This window comes from Varroa jacobsoni, unplaced genomic scaffold, assembly GCF_002532875.2.
Source record: "Varroa jacobsoni isolate VJ856 unplaced genomic scaffold, vjacob_1.0 scaffold_1065, whole genome shotgun sequence".
Lineage (NCBI taxonomy): Eukaryota > Metazoa > Arthropoda > Arachnida > Mesostigmata > Varroidae > Varroa > Varroa jacobsoni.
In genome coordinates this window covers 151,096-158,598 of record NW_019213967.1, presented here as the reverse complement: position 1 = coordinate 158,598, position 7,503 = coordinate 151,096, and the positions used below count along the sequence as shown (strand labels likewise).

Sequence of the window (7,503 nt, the reverse complement as noted above, 5' to 3'; positions counted from 1 at the left end):
AAATCACAGCAGATAACAGGCATCCATTCCATGAACCCGAGTCGTCATTTGATGGCCAGTCACCCTATTTCGTATCGCTTTTAGTAGTCGATGATCTCTCTTCACGGTCTATATATCCATGAAAATATACAATTTTATGTATGACCGTTTGCGTCGCACGTAGAGCAGCACTATTCTCATTAGTAGTAGAAATTATACAAAACATATCTGTCGTCAATAAAGAACTCGTCATTAGCAAGCGTGGAATGTATCAGTAATAACAATTACACACTACTGTCCGCCAAAAGCACCAAATACATTTCTTCAACTAAAAAGGAAAATCTTTTCGTTGTACGTATACTATTGAGGAATCTAGGCTCTCGGTCGGAGACGTCGGAGCATTGTTAAATCTTTCTGTCCTTTATCACAGTGTTAGTACTCCCGAGTAATAGTCCTCGCGCGCGTTGACACTGTGAAACTGCTTGTACGACCATCCTTGAAGAAACACCCTCAGCGTATAAATTAATGAACCAGTGTTCAATGCATGGCTGTAATACCGCTGCTGCGAGAACGATGAATTGTTAGTGGGATCACCCTTAACAACCATATTCTGTGTTGGATCATTCCGACGGAATCACGATCGGTCCTGCCAAAATCAACCGAAGCCTTCCTGTATTCGAACATTAGCAGAACCATACGCTGGGATGCACTATTTGGTGGATAGGAAACTATAGGCTCGAGCAGACGAGTTCGTACGCGGCTGCGATATGCACCGGCTTGGGTAGGTTTTTCTCCACTCTCCGTCGACCAGGAACCCGCGGATTCCCAGCTGGCAAGTAAGCATCAACCGTATTGAGCAGGGTGAGCAGATTCACTATTACAACACAAGGTGCACTTTGGATTGTTGGTAGATTTGGGAGTCTGGGCCCGTTGCCGCGGTCTCGTGCAGGTCACCCCGATCGCGTCAAGGGTTATTGGGGGTTCCCATTGGTAGAATTACGAATGCTGCCGCACAAGTACGTGAAGAGAACATAGAAAGGTCTAGAAAAAGCAAGCTAGAGGTTCTGGGCGTTCGTTCTGGGGATATCGAGTGCAGGATGAGATCATCGTACCAAATAAACGTGACCGAATTATAGCAGAAAAAATAATACATTGATCTGTGGAAAGGTACACGTTTGCGACTACATGGATTCAGAGCGAGTAGATGTAAAGCACTCGTTTCTGTCAAGCAACGATAGGCTCAGCCAGGAAGCAGACTTGAACCAGTCTAAGCTAACTAGAAATCGTTGTCATTTTATTACTTTTTTTAAAATGTTTTCTTAATAATTTTAAGGAAACGTAGCCTTCATTGCTGAGATATTTGTCAGAAGAAGTCCTGCGAGATACTTGGGCCTATGTTTAAAACTGACTCAAATATTGCTTCAAAGCAAAGCTTGCAGGAAGAGTTAGTGGATTTGTAAATTCAGTAGTTCTGTCTCAGTCTATCCCTCTATCATATTTTTGGCCTTGCCGGGTGTGCTAGTACTGCGCAGAGCTATATCCCCCCGCTTTATTCATTATGTACCCGAAACCATATCTGAACGATGTGAACCGGATTGTTCATTAGAATTTAATATACATACATTTGTTTTTCTTCATTTGTGAGATACCTTATATATAGACAATATCAAGTTATTTTTAGAATAGAATAGGAACGTTAAAAACAAATTAAATAAAATATATAGCACGGAGAGTTACGATTGATTGTGCCGTACTTCTCTACGCCATACTTTAAAGGAGACGCCCTTGGACATAACATCGTCCACAGGAGCCTTCGCATCAGACACAGAGGCAATTTCCGTTTAGCTCATTGTACGATTCATTAGCACACATACAACACTATATATGCCGTACACAGCGAGGCAGTCAATCACATGTCGGTCTTTTTCTGTGTGTCTTTTCTATATTCCGTCCATTATTGCCATATTCAGGGAAAGAAAAGACGGCTGTCCTATGGTGGCGTTCGCTGCTAATGTTTTTCTGACGGGTTTTGTTACGTACTCGATGTTGTGAACTCTAACACGTTAAAATCAACTCTAGATAACAGAAATACTTTACGTGTTCCGGAAGCGAGTAGTGCAACCGAAGAGTATCACTTGCTGCTGGTTGTCCTGCTCTTTGGCACTTCAAGGCTTTTCCAAGTTGATTTCATTGGCTGCTAAAAGCAGACGAATGTTTACTGCCCCTCAAACCGAGTTGCCCCGCACATCGCGAGATTATTGGCGCGAAGTAGAACATCTGCTCTCACGAGGTTACGTTTTCCGATTATCTTGTTTCGGAGATCGCCTTAGCCGGTCCTACCATCTGTCGGAAATGATTCGGTTCCGTCACGCCATCTTGTATCGTAATTGGATTCTCCTGCAGAATCGAAGCAATGAGTTGCTTGTAGGGACGAGCTTAAACAACGTGTCATCCCTCAGTGCTTTATCAAATGCCGCTTTAAAATCGACAATTATAGCATAAATATATTATTTGCTACTTTTTGTGCTTACGACGGGTCTTATCTTGGCAAACAGGATTTAGCAAGCAGCCATCATTGAATTTTATTTACGGAAGTCGTGTTGCTCATCCGAAATCATGCCTCGAGTTTTTAGGATAGCAAAGAGATGCGTGAAGAGTGTGGCTGGTTTGGGGCTCTTTTTTTGTGATTCGTCTTTACGAGCTCAATTTCTGAAGATAGCCATCGCCTTTTAAGGTAACGGCAAGGGCTGCCTTCCGCCAGCTGTCCCGTATTCCCCGTGACGTAGACCGCCATTGTAAGGCGTACTTTACTATGGAATTAACAGTACTAATTCCTTGAGATGCCCCGACCTAACCGGCCGTGTTAGGCTTAAACTGGCGTAACGTCGGCAGCCACCTCACCGACCGTAACGTCGGTAGCCATCGCAGCCCTTATGTCGCTTATCACTTACAGTGATTTTCTCAACATGGTGTTCCTGGAGGCGTACATCTACCGAAAATGAACAAGAGGAATACTTGTTCTTAAGGGACAGGAAGGATATTTAGGCCGCTCTAGGCAGATAGAGAAATGTTGTGTTGCCTTAAGCAAGAAAGCAGTCTCCTGCGTATCAAAGTGTCGTCTTCATTTAGTTTGGCATATTTGTTTGCACCGTTTTTATAAAGTAATGGGAAGGGGACGGATCCCTGAATAAATTATGGCTAGCTGGCAGATATTCATCTGGATTTAGACAGCATTCTTGCATATTTCGTTGAACTATGGGCTGTTACAACGTGGTTTAGTCTCCCAATTGCGTCGGTATATCGAAGGAAGGCGTTACACTGATTGACGTCGAATCGCTTTGGAGTAGAAAAGAGTTAATGGCAACCCTTCCAAAGTTTTTCTGTGTTCAGCATTCTTGCCAGAGCTGTTTGCGTTAAAATTGACGTATCGGATTTTGGCAGAGAGATGCGCATAGCCACAGGTAAGTGACTTCTAAATGAAGCCCCAATACCTGAGGGGTCCCTTGGTCTGAGGCACGCAATTCAAGAGACAAACAAGTCGGTCGTGAGCACATCACCAGTAGAGTACCCTATCGCGATAGTAAATGTTGCTCATAATTTAGCATCCAGAGTCTGCTGATGTGTTAAATGCCTTATTCGAGTTTCTCTTGGTTGTAATTGAAGTCGCTTATTACGATTGTTGGTGATCTAAAGCTAAGGTACTGAATGTCCCCGTCAATTTCTCTACTCATATTGTTCATCGTTCATAGCCTGCCTGCTATTATGCTAAGCCTGTGACCCTCTAGAACAAGTAGGTTGTCTTACGATCCAAGTACTCGCACATCGCCTAGGCACTGATTATAGAATAACGCGCTACCACGGTTAGGCCCTTCTTTAGCTTCTGGTTTAGCTGTTGCTTAGTGCACTGCGTAGAAACTCGGGACACTAGATGGTGCGTTAGTCCAAATTTTACGTGAGACTATTATATGCGCCTTGAGAGGTCGAGCGCAGTAGGAAGCTAGGGGTGCGGACACCTTGACAATTCTAGAGCGTGGTACTTAGCGTTTCTAAAGATTTCTCAGGGAGGTCATTGATTTGGACCGCGGAGTTGACTGTAGGGTGATGAAAGGGTGGTTGAATAGAATATTTCTCGACGGTGCTTTGTACTTCTTTGTGTCATCGTGTCGTCATGGTTTCCGAACTTTTGGTCTGGATTGTCCGCCGTGTTTCACCTGGGACCGGCGCTTTGTTTCTTCAGGAACCTGCCAGCCAATGACATACAGTGCTGCTAATTGGGACTTGGTGAAATGCTTCCGAGTCTGTGGATCGAGGCCCCCGGGTCCACTATAAGCCCTCGTATTCTCCCACAAAGCTCTCGATCCCCCTAACAATAGTACCCAGTTGTGATGCAGTAAATATATGCGCACCACCGCTTGCCTTGTCGATCACATAAACAACATGTAATACGCGATTGATATGTATTACCTGATAAGTGCGATCAGATAAAGAAAATAATGAACGACATGTTGTCCTGACACCTAAGCTCATTCAAATGCTCATCGTAGGCTAACGTACGGCTATCCTCCAGGAAGGATCTGAAATAATTTTACAAAACGACAATAAAGACCTGATTAAGCATATGTATAAATATATATATATATATATATAAGCATTCACTGATCCAATTTTACATCTGTCTGTCATTCATATCGCAGAAGCACTATTAGGTAATCCAGGTATAATTGGATCGCGTCACTGAATTTTATTTGTAGCTTAATCGGATGCAAATATAAGCAGCACCAAAGGGCAACTTGTTTTTCGTGAAATAAAGTGAACAAATATAAAACTACGGTACCTAATGCCATCAAAGAATATTCTTACCTATCTTGGCGTAATTTTCAACTTCAATCTCAACGAATGAAACATCCTAGCAGAGTGCTCAACAAGCTATCAAATGAACTATTCGTCTATCCCTTTCTTCTGCTTCAGCTATAGTGGTAAAGTTCGCAAGGGAATAGTCTAGCAAGCTTACTTTCTTTGTCGCCTTCGCTTATGAAGCTTTCAGGCGAAATAAACTTTGTGGCTTGTTGCTCTTGCTGTCTACTATTACCAACTAGTGGAAATAAAGTCACTCGGCAGCTATGCCTCCAGCTGCAACTGACTATGAAGTGGTCGACAAGGGACAGTTTCATGTCATTTCTGGGCCTTTTCGTTGTCTCTAACCAACTGAGACCAGGGAAGTTTAGGCGCAGGGATGCCCCGCAGCCTACTACAGTCACTGTTCAAAGGATGAATCCAGCAGAGGTCGGGGGCCTTCTTTAGTCGCTATCGCGTTCAAACAGTTGCTAGCGATCCACCCAGTTGGTCGTTCTTCCATAGGCTAAGCCTTTCTTCAAGCGAGTCCCATACTGGACTAATGCAGTCTACGAAATCAATAGTGTTTAACGGCCACAATCATAGTGAGAAAATGGTGAACGGTCGCTAGGTTTCGTTTATTTCGTTATATGCTCGACAGGTACCGCCAGGCGGACTAATAGTTCGTTTTTCTTCCTCTAGGAAAACTTAGCTAGCCGCAAGTGTACTAGGCAGCTAATTGATAATGGCGAGGAATCTAAAAGTGCAAGACAGCTATGTTGTTGTGATTCTGTAAATTTGATAACGGTAACTACTGTAGACGCTGCTCATCTTATTGTAATTAAAAACCTTGCCAACTCAAGAGTACACTGAGATGACCAATGCAAATATTGTTTAACAAATGGACATTTAACGCCGCCCTATTCATGATTTGTGCAAACTGATTTGCTTATTTGTGTAGTTACTGACAAATGTTAAATGCTATAAAAAAAAAGTGAGTTAAGAAGTCCTGTTCGGAACCATTTCCAGGATGAATATTGTCTAAAAACAAACTTCTAGCACAGTTTCACAATTAGCGAGGTTATTTACCTCTTAAAGAAACGCTTTTTAGCTCCCGTTATGCCCATGCAGCCTCATGACGTCTTCTGAAGGAATTATACTTAAATGATTATTATAATGTAGTACTACCTCGTATATTTATATACGCTATGCTATAGATTGTTGGACAGATACCGACTTATTTGGGATTTGTTCGGTTCAGGCCAACTCATGAGAGTTCCTAAAAGTTGTTACAATATGTTTCTTCTCCTTTTCCTTTCTTATAGAGGCCAAGTAATTATAATAGTTTTCAGGACTTTCTCCCGAGTGAGCAGTCCTTAACGTTCTTTGTGTTTCTAGAGGGTGTAGTCAATAAGAACGATTGGCAGGCGCCAGATGCAATGACGGCGGTGTTAGTGATGACAACTTGTGAGGACGTACCGTAAGTACCCGGCAATGACCGCCGCCTTCAGCACACCAGTATTAGCAGCAGGAAAGACATAAGACACATTTTTTTTACTTCTCTGACCCCGTTGTTTTCCCTTTTTCCTTCTCGCGGGCTCTGTCTGTTCCCACAGGGACCACTCGCTTCCCAGTTAGCACTTCGCGCCACCAGTCACTGATGCCGGCCGATAAATCTGCATAATTTGCTGCGCATCGTCAGGCCAACTAAGAAGGTGGCTAGATGATTCCCGTTAAAGACACGTCGACGTGCTTTTTTCGTATGGCAATGGGCGGACGACGCTTTTAACAAGCGCGGCACAAGCAGGGCAAATGAAAGAAGTCCGTAACGCAAATGGGAAGGTCGAAAGCAAGCAGTTAACGGATCGGAGCACCGGAAAGTGGTCGTCGTCCATTTAGAAACGGCCTTGTCGACAGAGCGAGGCGGTAGCAGAGAAGGCAGGCGGTCTGGCTACGTTCGTTTTTGAAAAGGAGACCGCCGTTAAAACGCTGGTTGCAGTTCTGCAGTTGCTGTGTGAGTTTGACGCACTTGTACAGCATAAAGGGCGGTTCGTATAGGGAGCCTAGTTTTAAAAATTTAAATTTTCCGCTTTTCGTCTTGATGAGCCCCGTTACACAATCTTCTTACGCATGTACGTAGATACGCCGTATCGTGCAAATGTGAAGATCTTTCAGCTGCAACGCTAAGGGCTTCGTTCTGCTCTGTGAAGATGTGCGAAAATAAACGTCGCTCATTTGCACCCACGCTTCTTGTCTCCGCTCGTCCCCAAAGGAATCATATCGCGCCGAAGAGGTCATCCAAATGGCAGCCAAAAAATGTCACTATAAGGCAAATACCAGGATGCAATGCACAAATACGCGTTGCAAACATGATATTCGTTCAAACCCTATCTATAGATTGCTCAATGGGGCGTGTCAGAGCATAGGACGAAACAGCAGAGTTTTAGGATGCAGGCGTTAAGGGCTTTCAGGGTCCTTAGTAAAATTATGAAGATCATGTAGTTAAGACCACTGAACGCACTTCAAAAATGATTTTCTGAGTGAAAAAGGGTTTGCTTCGTTACTTAGTCGTTTTAATTTGATTTGTTATAGGTATATACCCTGATAATAAATTCAATGAGCAGAAACTTGCAGGTCTGACTTTAATATAACATATTTATTATACAATACCTAGGTAAAAGCGCTGCTATA

At 43.3% G+C, this 7,503-nt stretch overlaps 1 long non-coding RNA gene across 1 annotated transcript; it reads left to right on the top strand.

The window, feature by feature from the left end:
- Positions 1 to 23: 23 nt before the first annotated feature.
- LOC111266226 (uncharacterized) lies at positions 24 to 7,439 on the top strand. Its single transcript, XR_002683943.1, has 2 exons — positions 24 to 815; positions 6,429 to 7,439. It is a non-coding gene; the product is annotated as an uncharacterized LOC111266226 (long non-coding RNA).
- Positions 7,440 to 7,503: the final 64 nt, after the last annotated feature.